The 18391-nt window shown below is 37.5% G+C and overlaps 1 protein-coding gene across 8 annotated transcripts in view; it reads left to right on the top strand.

Annotated features, from left to right (window-relative positions):
• EBF1 (EBF transcription factor 1) overlaps positions 1 to 18391 on the top strand; it is a 406775-nt gene that overhangs the window by 324205 nt on the left and 64179 nt on the right. The gene's annotated exons all lie outside the window — the stretch shown is intronic.

Consider the following 18391-nt stretch of genomic DNA (forward strand, 5'->3'; position numbering starts at 1 on the left):
CCCAGGTGAGGCTGATGCTGCTGGCAAAGAACCACACTTGGAGTGCAGTTCTGGGCCCTCTGCTTAGCGTCAGTCAGCCCTGGGTAATGGTAGCTGTCTCCATGAACTGGTTCCAGGTCTCCTTTTCCATTCAGTAAGAGACCGCAAGGCCAGAATAAGTACAGAGCGGAAGTTGCTTTCACACAAAGAGATAACAGAGAAGTGAAAGGATAACTGTTAACAAATCATAATTATAACCATACAATTAAATGGACAAATTTTACTTTTCTGTGACATTTTACTTCAAAGCATCTTTCCCTTGTATTTCAATATTAGGAGTAAAACCAAACATACTTCTTAGTCACCCATTTTTTCTCTCTCTCTTGAAATTATAAAAACAATTAATGCATCCTGACCCTTGGAAATGCCTCCCAGGCCTTTAAACAAAATGCAGGTTTGGTGCCTGCCTGACGATTAGTTTTAGTTAATTGAAAATTATAGGATTGACCCAAGAGGAAAATTTTGTTTGCACTCCAATCACTTTTACAAATTAAGGAAAATTACCACAATTTTGTTTAGCTAAGGTTTCACACTGAGTTCAAGAAATTAGCTCAGCCATCCCAACAAAGTCAGCACTTTGTTAGTGAGCACTTGAAAAAATAATAGTCTATCTGGAGGTTTGTGGTGTATACAAACGAAGCATAGAGAAAGCTATGATGCTTTATAGAAGTAGGCCAAGTGTTTTTAATTAGGCTCATTGGTTCAGCGTAAGTTTTGAAGAACAATCAAACTAGCAGATTAGCTGTTTCTTTTAAAGCTAGGATTTCTTGCCATTCATTTTTCCCATGAGAACTTCCACATAGCAGTGCGTGGTGTGTGTGTGTGTGTGTGTGTGTGTGTGTGTGTGTGTGTGTGTGTGTGTGTGTGTGTTTTTTACAAGTCTCATTATGGGGCTGCAGGAAAAGGACCAATTGAAACTTGTGATACTGTAACATTCCCCAGCATCATTCCAATGGATGGGAGTTTTTCACAATGTTACTCACTGAACTCAGTGTTCTGGAACATATTTCAAAACCACAGAGGCCAAATGTTTTCTCTGAGAAGTTTGGACTCTGTTTTTGGCCAAAAACATTTAGGCCTCGCTGGCTGCTTATTTACTCAGCTATTAAGAACAAGAAAAGGAGAAGAAAAAGAAGTAAAGGCTTGTGTGGTGGGAGGTACAGGAGGCAATCAGGCATGGTTTCCGCTTTGGTGACAACGTCCCTGCCTATTAATGGTTCCATTTTGTGGTCAGGTCTCATTTAGAAGAAATTATTTTTAATCAGTCTTCAACAAAATATCCCCTAGAGCCACCTGGCCATAAAAGTTAGAAAAAAAAATTCGCCCTCATTAAATTACTTAAGTTCTCAAAAGCAAAGAGCTAGGGATCCATCATTATTTGGAGTTTTTTAACCATTCAAAAAATTGCCATCAGTTTAAGAAATCAGATCTTGGAAAATCTATATCACACTGGAATTAGGATAAAAGATAAAAGTGTCATATTTTCAAGGCTAGAAAAGTAGTTAAGGATAAGAGCAATAAGTTGGTGCATATGCACGTGTGTACATCTGTGGGAAATTTAAGGTATGAAAAAATGCTTCTGGTGATCTGGCCTCAAACTGTGGGCAGCAGAAAAGAAGCCCTGTTTTTTTTTTTTTAAGTATTCTAGGAGAGAGTCTAACCTTTCCCCATATTGGAAAAATAAAAATCTGAAGAAATTGGCACAACGATTTCCCCTCTGGTATAATTACTTGGCTGTTAACAGTTATTGTGACATCACTTCATTTCTAACGAAAGGGAATCTGTATTCATTGGTGACCTATGCACGGACCTTTTGATCATTAGCATTAAATGCCTCCACCATGCATTGCTTGTTCATGGCTGGGGCTACTCTCTGTGATTTACTCAGTTTACCTCTGCTGTCACCACTTACCAGTAAGGGTATAGAGATGGCTCATAAAACCTCTCTGTTCTTTGTATCCAAACAACTGCTCAGATCATTGTAAATGTACAGCACCCCTCCTCTGTCCACCCACAGAAGTTCACACTTCATTTTCTTTAACATCCATAGTATTTCAAGATGTGAGACTTGGTTTTCTGGATTGGGTGAACTAACCCTCTTATTCGTTAGTGAAATATCTCTTGGAATTGTTCCCTTTAAAAATATTGAGTTGAAAAGTAACACCCCAAACTAAGGCCTTACTGCTGTTTTTAAAGTATGCAAGAGAGAGTTTGCGTTTGTAGATGCGAATGTCTCTAGAAGTCCATAATCATGAAAAAGAAGAAAAGAGGCAGGAACAGCACGGCCTAATCTGTACTAATAAAGGCAGATCTTTTGGGGAGGGAAGAATCTGACCAAGCACAGATTGCCTGCAAGCTAGCTCCACTTGTAACAGTGGTAAGCATATATCTCTCCCTCATTGGTTCTTGAGACCACAAACACACAAGTAAACCATAGCTGCCAATGTGCCATGCCCTTGTGTTTGTCCAGTCAGCGTCACAGGCTCTGGAAAGTGAATCCTGGCTGGATTAAAAGCAGAAAAGCTCAATAGCACTTTCTAGATCTTATTTTATTGTGTCCAGTTATTCTTATATGAATGTAGGGCAAGGCTGACTTTAATTTTCAATACATGTTTTCTAAGAGAAGGAAATAAAAATGCTATCTAATCACAGGATTGATTTCAAAGCCCTATCATTGTTTCTGGTCAGTCAGTCCAGTGGGAATTAAATCTTCCATAACCCCACTGCCATGTAAGGGCTCTCCCTGAAAGCTTTATTATTCTCAAAGCTTGTTTTCTTGCAGCTGTTACATCTTTAAGGGACTTGGATCTTTTAGAATTGTGATCTCTCCTGCTAAGCCCTAAGCAGCCTTGGAAGGCTAATAAAAGACTCTTAGGCACCTTTAGCTGCTTCCTCAAAGTTTTTGTAGTTGGTTTTCCTGGTACGAAGTGGCCAATTCCAAATGCATGTTTTGCCTTCATTCTAGCTATTTTTCCTTCAGAGAGGTCTCTGTATCTTGGGGAACATATGACTGGAAGAATGGGCCACCAGGACAAGGTTTGACCAGGCTAGGGGTACCCGGAGAGCTGTATACCACCTGATACCCCACAAGTTGGTGAAAACCCTGATGAATGACCATCTAACAGCTCAGATGACTGGTTAAGTCACTTATCAGATCCTTCCTACTGGTAAATTTTCCAATTCCAAACACTTTTCACCCAAATTCCTGTTCTTGTGGAAGGACTAACTCACATTCCTGTGTATTAGCCTGTGAACTAACTTTGAAATGAGAATTCTTCATGGAAATACTTCCTGTTTGTACCTTGTGCCCAAAATAACTTGGCATCCCTTGCCAACGCATAATACATTGTTTTCCACATAAGAGGGGCTATTTTGTCTGCATATGCTCTGTGGAACTTGACAACTTTTATCATGACTTTTAAGGTTTCCTTTTTTTTCTCACCATCCCTCTTATTTTTTTCTTGCTCTCTTATCTCTCCTATCTCCCTTTCTCCTTCCTCTCTCTTTTCTTTACTCCCCCATCCTTTTTTCCCTCACCCCTACAGGAATAGTACAGCATACCAATTGAGTGCATGTGTACAAGATGATGGATATAATAGATTAAACTCTCAGATCTACCACTTACTAGAGAGGATATCCTTGGAACATCATAAGATGGCTCTAAACCAAGTCACCTTATCTTTATAAGGAAATAATAATACCTTGCTGGGGTTGTTTTTAGGATCAGGGAAACATATGTAAAGTTTTGGGATCCAGGAACTATATTTAGCATGAGGCTAGATACTAGTAGTTTCCATTAATAAATGGTGGCCATTATTATTCATTCATTTGTTTCTGAGTCCCTACTATGGAATAACTATTTTCCATATATTGTTTATCATCCTCATCATCTTCCTAGAAATCTAATAAATATCTTTTGGGATTTTTAGTAACACTACCATAGACATCAGTTTAAAGAAACAAGTAACACCTGTCAACCACAAATAGAAGGAGCAAAGTGTAAATAAGGTAGCAAGAAAAAGAAATTGATAAGTGTGAATATAATAATTTGCTTAAAACAAATATTTTCTCAGAAATTTGTCACACAACTAGTATTTTAATCAGATGCTCCTAATTTGTAAAGTTCTCTGATGTTAATTTTGTTAGGGAACAGCACATGCTTGTTCTTTTATTTCCATCTCAGCTCCTCTGGAGGCCATAGAAACAGGGGTACAGCCTACAGCCTATCACCAACTCTCTTCAAAAGTATTTAGGTTATAATCAGCTTCAATTCCATGTTCAAGAGTTTTCACCAGAAAGCTGTTCCTCATTCTTGGAAACCTCCTTTACAAAATGAAGGCTGCCACTTTGGGCTTAAACAAAGTCATCAGTTATAGGGGAAAAGTGGAGAATTTGTACCTAATGGATCTCCTGTACTTTAGCCTTTTCTAACATAAATTCTTTGTCACAGCAAGCTTTTGAAAAGCTACTTTCAGGTCATTACCCTGCAGAGAAACCTTCCCTCTTTGCTCATTGTATGTAGGATGTAGCCCAAGTCCCAGTGCTTGGCTCACTGTGCTTTGGGCCTTGGGCTTATGATGCTCCAGTCAAACCAGTTTCCTTGTTGTGCCTCTGGTTCACTTTAGCTAATGTGGACATGGTTGATTCACCTGAAGGATCCAGTTCAAATTCTTACTGTGGTATAGCGGACAGAGCCCTGGGTTGAGAGCAGTTAAGGTTGCGTTGTAGCCTAGCTTTGCTACTCAGTGGCTGTGAGACCTAGGACAAGTGGCTTATGTGCTCCACACTCCGGTCTCTTCACTGTGAAATGAGTCAGTTGGACTAACTGACTTTGATACTCCCTGTAACTCATCTTGATTGACTGGGAGAGTCTCTGTCCTTGGATCTCTTTTGTCCCCTGTGCTAAGACAACTCCATTCATCATTCACTTCATTTTGCCCTTAGCTCTCTTGTTCTGTTCTTAGGTAGAGAAATCATAAAAATTCTACAGGATTCATGAAGAAAAAGTCTTCCTCAATCTTATATTATTTTATATACTATGTTGAAGTGAGTTGGCTCAGCATTTTACTTGCAATAGGTGCTAATAATTGATTGACATATTGCCCAGGATCAATGGGTCTTCATTGATTTTTGTGCTCTAAAGACATGGAATGTAAATAGGAGCTGTTAATTAAGAATCTACCCCTTTTTACTTGAAGTTTTATATGCATAGAACATAGTAGTTTTTTCTTTAAAGGAAAAAATGAGATTTGGCTTATATTAGAAATATTTTTCAATTTCTTATCTGTAAAACGGAGCTATTTTAATAGTACCTTCATCTAAGGAGTAAATGGGTTAATATATGCAATGCAATCCTGAGAGTGCCTGGTCTAGCATGAGTGCTCCCCAAAAGTAAGCGAAAAACGCAGATAGTGGGGATATTATTTTTTTTGAAAATCCAAAGAATTAGTCATTAGAGTATGTACTTTGATGTTATATATGTGTAAGCTATGATTAAAGACATTGTTTCTTTCTGGGCATTAGAATAGTAATAAAAAGACCTGCGTACTATTCTGATTTTGCCACTTCCTTTTGTTACCTCATTCATTCATCTCACAAATGTTTATAGATTGCCTGTTCTATTCTAGGCAATGTTCTAAACCAGTTTTAGGCCAAGTCCTAAAACAGTGTTGAGCAAAACCAGACACGATCCCCGTTTCCACTATTTTAAAGACTAAGAGGAAAAATGGATGCTCATAAGTTCATTATTTCAAACCTGGTACATGTCTGGAAAGACAGAAACAGTGCTTTTGATCAGCACATAATAAAGGAGCTCTGACCAGTCAGTTGGAGATATTTCTCTACAGGAAAAAAATGCCCCAGCTGAGGTTTGAAGAATGACAAAGAGCTAACCCAACAATCAGTGAAGAGGGGGTAGCATGGAGTTGGGGAATGAGCCTTCCAGCAGAGGGAGCAAATGAGAAGGCCCTGGGTGGGAGGAAACATGGTGCCTTGAAAGGCTGTAAGAACTGCAGTGAGCCTGGGTGACAGTGTGAGACTCAGTCTCAAAAAAAAGTTTTGGCTGGGTATAGTGGCTCACGCCTGTAGTCCCAGCACTTTGGGAGGCCAAGGCAGGCCAATCACCTGAGGTCAGGAGTTTGAGACCAGCCTGACCAACATGTAGAAACCCCGTCTCTACTAAAAATACCAAATTAGCGCATGCCTGTAATCCCAGCTACCTGGGAGGCTGAGGCAGGAGAATTGCTTGAGCCCAGGAGACGGAGGTTGTGGTGTACAGAGATTGTGCCATTGCACTCCAGCCTACGCGAAAAGAGCAAAACTCCATCTCAAAAAAAAAAAAAAAAAGGAATTCCAATGAGGCTGAAAAATAAAGGAGGAGGAGGAGAATGGTGAGAGAGAAGGCTGTGAGAGCTGGGCAGGGATAAATATATGCAAACCTCCTAAGCCATGGGGAGGAGTTTGGTTGTTAGAATGATAGACAGTTTCGAAGTGTCTGAAATGGCAGGTGGACATGATCAGATTTACATTCTGGGAACAAACTAATTCTGACTGCAAGAAGCATAGGAGACCAGAACGGATCTTGGAAGACCTCTTAGGAGGTCGTTGCTGTAGTCTGGGAAAGAGATTTGGTGACTTTGATTTGGGTGGTAATCAGCTGACATGGAACGGAGTGAGAGGAATCAAGAAGAATTTAAGAGGAAAAATGGAAAGGACCATGAGATGGGTTAGATGTGTGGATGAGGGAGACAGAGGCGTTAAAGTTGCTAGGTTTCTGTCTTCCTCAACCTAAGCCATGGTGGGGCCATCGCTTTTCTGTACATCCCAAGGGGCTTGGAGTATCAATGAAAAAATGGCCATTAAAATGTTTTGCACAGTGTAATATTCTATACATATGTTAATTGTTATAAAGACAAGCCTAAGCAAACTCAGGAAGAATTGGAGGAAGGAAGGCAAGAATGTGTTTTCTTTTTTGTCAGATTGTTTTCACTTAGGATTCAGCCAAAAGAGGGCTGGGTAACGAATACTTGACTAGCAGCTCTGCCTGAGCAGTGTCCTAATTGGAATAGACCCAACAAGAGCAAAAAATTCACAGGCTGCTCCTGTCCACATGTCTTAAATATTACTCCAAATGGACCGTTTACACACAAAGAAAAGAATTCAAGGCAGAGGGAGTGTTTATTCTTTTTGCTTTTGTGATACAGAGGGTAGGTCCCAAGCCTCTCCTCCTCCCCTGAAGGAAGTTTTTTTATTTCCTTACAAAATATGATTTTTTTCCTGATCAGATGTTTGCTGATGTGATCGGTGATTCTGAAACTGCTGGAATTCGCACACTTAGACACTGTTGGTGCCAAAATGGGAACAACAACAACAAAAGTCACTCAAAGTAACCATTGTACTTCCGTGACAGCTATAAAATGGGAGCCGTTTCTGCAAAGAATAAACTGGTCTGAAGGAAGCATATTATTTTGCATATTTTACGTATATACTTTCCAAGAAATATGACCTTTATTTCCTATTTGGAGTGGAGTGTAATCAGGACTTGAGTAGCTAGTATAACAGGATCATTAAAAGGGATATTTTCACTGACATTAGAGGTCTAAATGGCCACGAGGCCTTATATACAACCTTGGCTTTTTCCTGTCTACCCAGAGTTAATAAGTGATAAGGCCAGGAGAGAGATAAATCACAGAAATCCCTGTCCAAAGAAAACATATTGACTACAGCCAAGCAAATAACAGACCATAACCAACGGTCCCATTCATCATTCATGTAATAGGGATATAAAGTATTTCCTACCAATGAAACCATATAGAACGAAGAGGCAGATAAGCTCTCCCAATCTAAGGCATGAGATTTGGTTATTAAGGAACATGAACTATTTGTCACATGGCTTTAATCTTTAAGATGTGTTGCTATATCTAAACTATAAATTTCTGGTAAGGCATTAGAACGCTATTAACAATAAAGGTAGGAACTGAGCTTTATGTGTATTCTTGCCAATGTAATGCAATACTGTAAAGTTTTGAACCTCTAATCTTTTTAGTATGAAATAACATGATTTGGTTTTCAAAACCAAACTATTTGGAGGTGTTCAAGGTTTTATTTTTGTTTTGTTTTTTGAAACCAAGCCTCATGATAAATGAACCCTTCACCTTTTGACTGTGTATCTTGAGACTTTCTCTGATATCGTGGAATAGGAGGAAGAAGCGGAACTCTAAATTTGTTTTCCTCTTTTCCTAAGATATATTCCAAATGTTTGATGGGGATTATTTGTTTTAATTGTCTGTGTTTGCAGTGATGTGGATGCCAGTCCTGTTCATTGCTAAAGTTAACCAAGAGACGTGCACCCACTAGAGCATTCACTCTTGTTTTTCATTCTTTATTGCAAAGTTATAGATACTGATTTCAGATACTTTAGGAAGCACCAATAAAACATAACTAAAATAACATGGAAATTGCCCACATTCCTACTGGTTTCTTCTAACATAAACACTCAATCAATGTGAGCTATTACTGTTATTTAATAATATATATTTTGCAGTATTTTTCCTATGCATATATCTGATTTATCACCATAATCAAGTTATATCTTACATCATGTCATTTATGTTTTTACATTTGAAAATACATAAATATGAGGGAGTTATGAATTTAAAACAATTTTTTGTCATTGAGAATCATCTTGTGCCCCGGCAGTACCTTATGATGAGATATATCCTTATCTTCATGTTAAAGCATGGCCACCTGGAATTTGGGTTCTCCTTTCATTTTCTTTCTGAAAACCCCACAGCACAGGGTCGATAGTCCTACACTTAGATTATTTGGGGTCAGGATCTGAAATTTGTCAGCCATCCCCAACTGAGTGGGTGTGTGTTGCTCCAAGGACCCAATGTCCTGAGAGCTTGGGACCAGCGCCCAAAAGCATTTAGCTTTACAGTGCGGCACTGTTTCTGTTTTCAAGCTGAACAATCTCCAGGGTAAATGAATTCCATCATCATGCTCCCCCACTTCCTGGGACCCACCATGTGGTGTGCTTTCCATAAGTTAAAATGGAACTCATCTAAAACCCTTACTATATTTGAAACATAATCAAATACAAAATTGTAACAAAGAGTACATAAACGTAGGTCCCTCTCTGATCCTCTGTAGGCTAGTAACATTTCCTGCTAGAGCTTTGAACTTCTCCTTTCTCTCCCTGCTCTTCTGGTTTTCCACTCCAGCAGGCTTTTGACATTTGTTAACCTTTCTCCTGTTCTCTCCTATTCTACACCTTTTTCCCACACTAACTCTATCTTTTCCCTCAGTCTTCTTCTTCTCTACGATTACTAAATGTAAAGCAGTTGCCCCCACTCCCAATCCCTGCACCACCCTTGAGAATCTGTGCAAGACAAACTCTATTATTAACCCATTTTTAAGACCAAAAAAACTCAGATGAAGTGACTTCCCGGGTTATTTTAGTAAGTGGAGGAGCCAGACTTGGACTCTGATGAAGGATATCAGAGCCTGTACTGAGTAAGCCTCCTGGCATGCTAGGTTAATTTGTGGAATTACCTGATTCCCTAAAATTAGGTTGTTGGTGATGGGAGGGTTGGGGGTTTTTCTAGGACACGTGCATTCTGACAGGAACTGGAGCCTTAAATATTTTAACCAAATTATATAATTGTGAACATAATGCATACTTATATGGAAGATTTTTAAAACACAGAAAAGTATGAAATAATGATTATCCATTATTTCATCCCTCAGGGATAATCACTGTTAATGTTTTTGAGTACTTTCTTCTAATATGGAAATGATATAGAAAGAAGAGGCAAATAAGCTGACACAACCTAAGGCATGAGATTTGATTATTAAGGGACATGTACTATTTGTCACATGGTTTTAATCTTTAAGATGTGTTGCCATTTCTAAACTATAAATTTCTGATAAGGGATTTGAAAGCTATTAACAATAAAGGTAGGAGCTGAGCCTTGTATGTATTCTTGCCAATGTAATGCAACACTGTAAAGTTTTGAACCTCTAATCTTTTTAGGATAATATAACATGATTTGGCTTTCAAAGCCAATAAAATGTTTGGAAGTATTCAAGGGTATTCAAAGAAGGTACTAAAAAATACTCGTATATTTCTATCAGTGAGTCACAATAGGTTTATATAGTTTTGTATCTGCTTTGTTTATATTATACACTAAACATTTCCTATGTTAGTTCACATTTTCCCTGAATGCATTTTAGTGGGTGTGTAAAAGTCCATTTGATGGCTGCACCATAGTTTGCTTCGTTATTCCTCTATCATTGGACAGCCATATCTTTCCTTGTTTCAGAATTTTTAACATCATCTATGCTGAAATACAGTGTGATTCTCAATGTAAGGTTTCTGGTATTTTTTTTTTTTTCTAGCGAAATTTTAAGCTTCTAGGCCAAGTTAACCATATACATGTTTAGAGATACCAATACATTATCAAATGTCTACTTAGAATATTTAACATATAAATTTTGTTACGTGTATATATCTAATATCACATACATAATTTACAACATTTACAAATATAACTTCTGCATTTTTGGGTTTCCACCTATAATTAAACTTTTCCTAGTCATTTTTTCAATCAGTTTTTTTTTTTTTTTAATCAAAGCCAGAGCCATTTTTCTTCCATCACAGTCTCTTCTAAGTTGTTTGTAATATACCTCTTTTTAAATCTATGCATGATACTTTCACTGGAAATTTTTTTCTAAGCTATAAATAACCATTAGCAATATTTTAAAAACCTATATTTAAAAGGCTTGTTTTGAGGAATATTTGTAATGATGAGAGGTCAATTTCCTTAAAAATAAGTTTATCTTAATTTTTTACCCCTTTTTGTCTTGACTGACTTCTGTACCTCTGTAAACATTCCCAAACCACCATTGATTGATTATGATTATTTCATGCCCCTACCAGTTTAAAGTAACATAATTGAGAAAGCATCTTGCCGTAGGAGAGACTTAAAAAGACTCAAATATTTAATGAGAGTACTTTTTTGGAGGGCAGGGGATTTGCTCATATATATTTCAGCATGTTGATATTGCTTTCCTGTTGCTGGGTCCTGAGCCCTGTGCAATCCTTGGTACAAGTTGAATTATCTGTACCACATAGTATTTTTGACTTGAATAAAGTATGCTCATCCTTTTTCATGGACCTCATATTATTCAAGGTACTGAAAGTGCAAGTGGAAACCATCCCATAATATCAGGCCTGAGATTTTCTGCAGCATCTCTCAATGATGAGAGGTAGACAGAAACTGGCACTCCCTAAATCATGAGCAGAAACAACAGGAGAAGAGCAGACTTCCCCTCATACCCACTGCTCTTCGATCTGGCACATGTAATTGTTCATCTTTTTCCTGTTAACATCAACTGTGGTTAACTTCTTTACATCATGGGTGGAAGGCCTGACTTGCTAGGCAGAGCCACCTGGGATCAGCCTCGGTGGTTAGCTGCAGGAAGCACCAACTCCCAGTCAATACGGAGTTCATTTAGATCTTTGTTTAATGCTAAAAATATATCTACATTTAAATAGCTGCACAGAATATGGCCTTCCCAGTCATTCTACACACGTTCATCATTTCCTTTTAGTTTTAACCGATTTTTTAAATAGTCAATGAAGCCAGATGACTCTCTGAGCTTGTAGGGAGGTTTAGATGAAGGTGTACTTCTGAATTATGTTTTCAGCAACTTTGTAATTCTCATAATTCTCCACTTTTTTAAACTAGAAATGAAACATTTGTACTGGTTAGCTCAAAAGACAAAGGAGGATTACATAAAGGATTAGAAATTTTCCTTAATAAAATTACTAGCATCAAAGCAAAAAAATTGTCGTGACTTATTGGAATGTTCTATATCAGGGTCAAAGTACAGGCCTGGCTACTGACGCTGTGTGTCTCCTCTTTATCTTAATGTTTGTAGAAATAAGTAAATTTGCTTAAATGCATTTTTATAGTTGACCAAACCTTTCTCATTCATCAGTTCTTTTTGTTCTTTATGAGGAAAGACAAGTATTTTTAGCCCCATTTTCAGGTGTAAAAATAAGGTGTGGAAAGAGGTGAAGTGGTTCATTTATGGTTAAGTCATCTAGTAATGGATCTGATATCAGATCTGTATTCCTCCAACTAGTTGATTATACCTTTATATCTTACATTTTTACACCTACCAAATGGACTTATCCCAGTTTTACCTCACTTTTTAGTTTTCTTTGAACATAAATCACTAATTAGACTGGGGGCTTCTAGAACCTCAGGCTGCCCCCTCAGCATTGACACTTTGAGTGCATGTCGCCCTTTTATTTTATTGACAGCACTATCACCAGCTGATACAATCTGAATTATTTTTTTTGCTTCCTTATATGTAGCCTGTGTCTCTCTCTAGTATATAAGCTTCCTGAAGGCAGTGTCCTTGTCTGTCTTTCTCAACCAGTGTTCACAGTTCCCAGCACGGAGTGAGACACAATAAATATTAGTCAAATCGATGCATAGAAAAATGTGTGAAGGAATGACTGACAAATGTGACCACAAATATATGGATTGTGAGTCTTCAAGATAATCCAGTTGCCCAAGTTGTTGACATCTTTATAGATGGTAAAAACAAGGCATACAGAGTTTTAAAGACTTGGCTAAAGTCCCATAGTTAGTAGTAGATATTTACAACAGATTACTTTTCTTTCACCTATCAGCCAAGAGCTTGTTTCCACACTATGTATATTTTCCTTAGACTCACCTAGTTATAAAGCGACTAGATGACCATAGATCTCTAGAATCATGACATATCTCAGTTTGAATCCTGGCACAAATTCTTGCTAGTTCTTAACCACTCTGAGACTTCATTTTCTCGTCTGCAAAGTGGGAATGAGAATATATCACAGGACTTCTGTGAGGATTTGACAACTATAAAAAGCTTACTTAGTACAGTGCATGACATATAGTAAGTGCCTGATTAACAGTGGAACTTATCAAAAGAGCAACCAAGAGAACAGACGCCTATAATTCTGAGTTTTAGAGATGGGAAGGTCCCCAGAGTTAGCCTGAATGAATCCTAACATTTTGTAGAGGAGGCAACTGAGGCTCAGATAAGGGAAAGGTCTTTCCCAAACCAATACAGTATTAATTTGCTACAAAACCAGAGTAGAGCATATATAGATGGATTTACTAATTATTTTGTGAATAGATGATCAAATAGGCAAATATATGAAAACAAAATTTTGAACATATATGAAAATCAATCAACAAACATCACTATGGTCATTTGATAAACTCCCTTTAATTCTTTGAGTTCATGAATCTTTGAGTAAACTCTAAAGGAAAGGGTGAGGTGGTGTAGGTACTTAATTCCTTGGGCCTTCCAATATGTGATATGTTTACAAAAAGGGTATCATGGACATCATTATTCTGATCTGTGTACATGCATTTCTGTCTGTTGACAAAAAAGAAGAAAGTTTTCTTGACCTCTGAGTAAATCAAAGCACCACAGAAAAGGCAAGTGCCATTTTCACCGTGGGTGAAGTGGAGTTATGCAATTTAAGGGCATTTGCTTTGTCTCATCTTTTTGTGGGAGCCCATTGTAAGAGCAGGGCATGTTAGACACCAGCACATGGTTCGAAGACCACATTGGAACTGGTGGATCATATTCCCTGGGTCCATTTGGAGAGGGGCTTAGTGGGGTCCACCCAAAGATACTGTTCCCTGCTCTACTCTTGTAATCTCTTGTCCAGTGGAGACTTGGTGAAATTCCCTCTTGGCCACAAAATGTCTATAGACCTCCTTTGTGCTTCAGTCCCCTAGTGGTCCTTGAGGAGATAAGATATAAAAGCCCTTATTTGGTGATCTTCTGCTTAGTGGGTTTAGAAGCAAATCATCAAGAGCCAATGAGAGAGAAATACTTGTAAGATGGTGGTCATCAAGGATAAGAATAAAACCTGCCTGAGAAGAGATCTGTGCTGTTTGCCTGGCTCAGCGAAGTGTGTTGGTTTACTGTTGGATGCCCAACAGGCAGGTTGACTGGCTGACAATGAATGAGTGCAGAAAGTGTTGTTAGGATTGTACTGCAGTTAGAGGTGAGAAGGGTGTCATTCAGTGTATCAGTGGCATATCCCAATTCGTAAAAAAAAGTCAAGATTGTATTTTATAAGGGATTTCTGCTCTAAACCTTATTTGGGGCTTGTGTTAGAATTCAAATAAAAGATTTCGTTTTCAGGTTTCCTAAAATGGCACTCAATGATTGGTGAAAAGCCAAAAGGGGGCAGTTGTCCATTGATGCCAAAGGTAATGAGTAGAGTAAAAAGTAAAATATATCTATTCCACTTTTCCAACTGCAGCTAATTAAGGGTAGCTCATTTAAAAACAGATCTAATTTAATTTGCTAATATAGGCATTCAATTAAAGTTGTTCCCACTGCTTGCTTCTCAGAATGCTTCTTCATACATTTATATATGATGCACTTATAGTGTGAATCCTTCTAAGGATCCAGGTGGTAATAGAAAAGTGCTTTCAGGACTTCATAATTGCCCAAATTAAATAATACATATGTAAATTGAGGTTGGGGTGTAAATTGTGCACTGCAATGCTATAAGGAATTAAGCCCCTATATCCTGCTATCTTTCAGCCAATCAGAATAAAGTGCTCTCCATTTTATTCTATACTACTTAGAATGGTTTATTACATTATTAAGTACATGTTACAAGAAGCACACTGTTGTTTAAGACTCATTGATTTAAGTAGAACTATTCTTATAAAGTTCCATAGGCTTTTACATAAAAAGAGAAGAGGCCATATAAAATTATAAAACCTTAATGTAATAAAACAGCCTATAATATAATATTCTCCCATTTTCTAAAGAAATCACCAAAAATTTTTAATGAGTTTATTAGAACTACTGTTTGTGAATCCTGGGATGTCATGTCTAATTAGACTTAATGGATTTAAGTATTTCCTTAATGAAATCTCCAGCTTAACTCACCAGGATTATATTCCTTGTCCTCCTGCCCTTAAAATGATTTTACTTTATTTTTATTTTGGGTGGCATTAAAAAGAAATGAAAGACTATGATTCTGCCTCATTCTCAGATGGATATAGTGAAAAATACAGTGCTTATTATGAAGTTAATGTGAATTACCATGTAATTACCACTGGCTGCACTGTAATGATTATTTAGTTACCACTGAGCATTCTCTGCCAAATAACACACATTATTTCATAGGAAGCATAGAATTAACTCAAGTCATCCCGGAACTCGGGGAGAGAGTATATTCCTGATCTCCTTCATTGAGTGTAGGCGCTGCTAATGGTAACATCTAAATAATCAAGCTTGGAGAAAACCGACAGCAGAACAGGATATGAGATTACATGATTTGATTTGCTGATGTTTTAAACACTTAGCAGGAGACAGCTATAGAAGCCAATTAAATCTCTCCAAGGTGCATAGAGTTATCTCCTTTGTGAGAAACAATTTAAGGGAATTGCATTGGCCCTTTAACTGGAGGGGAAAAAAAGCATTAGGAATGAAATTTCAGATGCAAAGTGCTGATCAATCCTGTCTCCTTTTGTGTTTTTCAGCTTTGTGCTGTTTGGGCGGCTGCTATTTTAAAGGATTTGCACTTTTATTTTGCAAGCACAGGGTTATGTTAAACTTTTCTTTGGCTATTGATTATGACGTGCTTTAAACAAGGCATTGTGTCTAAAAGAGTAAAGCAAAAACAAAAACAAAAAACATGTCAGTACATTCTGTCCCTTTCAGATACTGCATCTTATTTAGTGTACCGGAATTCCCAGTTTAAAGTAATCACAAAATTTATGGAGAAACGGATAAAAAAGGTTGTAAAATATCGATTTGGGGAAAATAATAACACAACTCATCTATAATAAGAAGAAAAATGAAGCAATAATTCAGGGGGTATCGAGCGGCTTGCTGCTGGGAGTATTGATCCAGTCCTTTACGGTATGAGATCGCACCTGAGATTGCTCTGAAAGAAAGAACAGCATTCCTTCGCTCATTATTTCTTAGATACTATCGCCTTGTTACATGGGTCCTGCAGAGTTGGAACAGTTGCAGCTGGGAGAGTGGGACCTGCAATAATAATAATAAATAAATAAATAGCTCAGAAATCTATATTGCCTTAAAGCCACCGTGCCTGGTCTTAATAACACATTGACTCTGATTTTATAACTTCTTCATTGCCTTATAGTAGCTAATGACAATTCCTATGTTGTGTGGTTCATTTGGGGACCAAACAGATCTTCATCGTGTATAATGGGTTCTCTTGTTTGGAAGGAATTCCTGTCTTGGCTGCTGTATTTCTTGTTAAGTCACTAAATTGAAAACAATATATTTATGCCACTTTGGGCAATGGAAAATATTGGTTTTTGTTTGAATGGGGCAGTGTTTTACATTGTAAGACAATTTTTGGACTCAGCAAGACTGTGATGGTTCCTGAGCAAAATCTTTAAATAAATTTGGCCTGAAAGTTTGAAATTCCAGTTCGTAAGTCATACATTTCTGATTTGTGACAACTAAATTTGTTAATTCACCTATAATTTCTAAAGCATTAAAGGACAAATCTACTTGGCAATGTGCCATCATCACAGTGAGGCTTTAAAATGGCAGACTGTATTTCATTCCAGAAGAATTCTAGGTTCTTTTCAGACTTTAAGATGATCTTACAAGTGGTATTGGGGAAACATGTATGTGGCTCTCACATTACTTTTTTTGGAAGGGGGGGTGCAATAATATTCAAATTCCAATTTAATTAAAATATTTTGAATTGCTATCATGTTCCGGGCATTTCCTATGTTTTGTGACTCAGGAAGGCTCTTGCCCTCAAGACACCTATATTCCAGTGAGAGAAGGAAGGCAATACACAAGCTAAGGGGCAGATAAGATAATAATCAGATTGGCAACAGTGTTAAGAAAGAAATGGGGAGGAGGATCTGGTACAGCGCAATGAAGGGAGCTAGAGGACTTCTTTAAGCAGCCATGTGTACCTTAGACTTTATACAGCATACAGATGGATAGCACCGTTAGCCTTCACAGCATCACCCAGGTACATTTGCTTTTATTTCCAAGCATCTGTGGACTTTCCCCAGTGCTCATGCTACGCTGTCATTTGCCCAGAAGATTCACGCTCCCTATCCCATCCCCCAGCCACTCTGTGATCATTATCTAGAAATATGAGCCATACCAGCTGACTATGTTCTCAGCAGATCAAGCTTCCTGAAATTTCAATAAGCATTGATTCATGTCATTGTAGCAGATCCTTGAAATTGTTGTTTCTGTAATATCTGTCTCTCCATTTCTGACTCTAAAAGAAAAAAAAAATAGTTCCATGGAACAAGAGGCTTATGCCTGGTGTCAATAAAGGTGAATAGAGGGGGAAGGATGGAGAAGCAGAAACAATAAGACATCTAACTATCAAGACTAACTCCCAAAATAGCTTTCAATAAACTGCAAAGCACACCCCTCCTTCTTTATCCACATAGTAAGATTGAAAGTCATCACTGAGTCTTAAACTGTGAATATTGAAATGGTGAGATGTATGGTACATTTAGTGGAGGCGTTGGTGAAGTGCACAAGTCATTTTAACTTTGTCTTTTAATTTTCAAGATTTATTGGTTCCAAGGGAAGAGAATATTTATAAGCATTTTAGGTATTCACAAGACATGTAGTTGCCAAACAGTGCAAAGAATGAAAAGAAATCATCATTATGAAGCTGGATGATTCAGGAAATGTGGTGATAAATATGGGAGTGACAACATATTATCTCAGCCTTTTTTAGCTCCACATTTTTGAGTCATGATTATCAAGCGTATCACTGCGGGGAGTATGCTAAGTCAGTTTGGAGCTAGAGGAATTTTAGTTTTAAAAGAATAACCACGCAATGTTTGGGAAGTACAAATACAATAAATGATGTGAAGTCATCTCAGCTTGAATAAATATATATTGTATAATTTGCTCTGTCTTTTAATTTCTCATAATGAAAAAAAGCGGCAAGCAACAGAAAGCAATTAATTGCAACAATGATTACTTAGCTTCTGTAGTGCCTGAATTAAAAAGAACATTAAGATTACTTTTCTAATAGCTCACATGTTTTTTAAAAAAAAAATCATTGATATTTTATAAAGGGCAGGTGCATTTGAATTGTTCTAAAATACTAGTTTTTCCCTGGTGGGCAAACAAATTGTCAAAAATTATTGGCCATTCAGCTGGTTGTTTCATAGTACAGCCTCAAATTTATGAAGATAAATGTCATATCCTAGCTAATATAATCCTCTGTTGTGTGCGTCTCTTAATTTGAGACAGGCTGATTATTGAAATACTAACTTGTGACTGT

This window comes from Sapajus apella, unplaced genomic scaffold (genome assembly GCF_009761245.1).
Source record: "Sapajus apella isolate SASKATOON/1434 unplaced genomic scaffold, GSC_monkey_1.0 scaffold110, whole genome shotgun sequence".
NCBI lineage: Eukaryota > Metazoa > Chordata > Mammalia > Primates > Cebidae > Sapajus > Sapajus apella.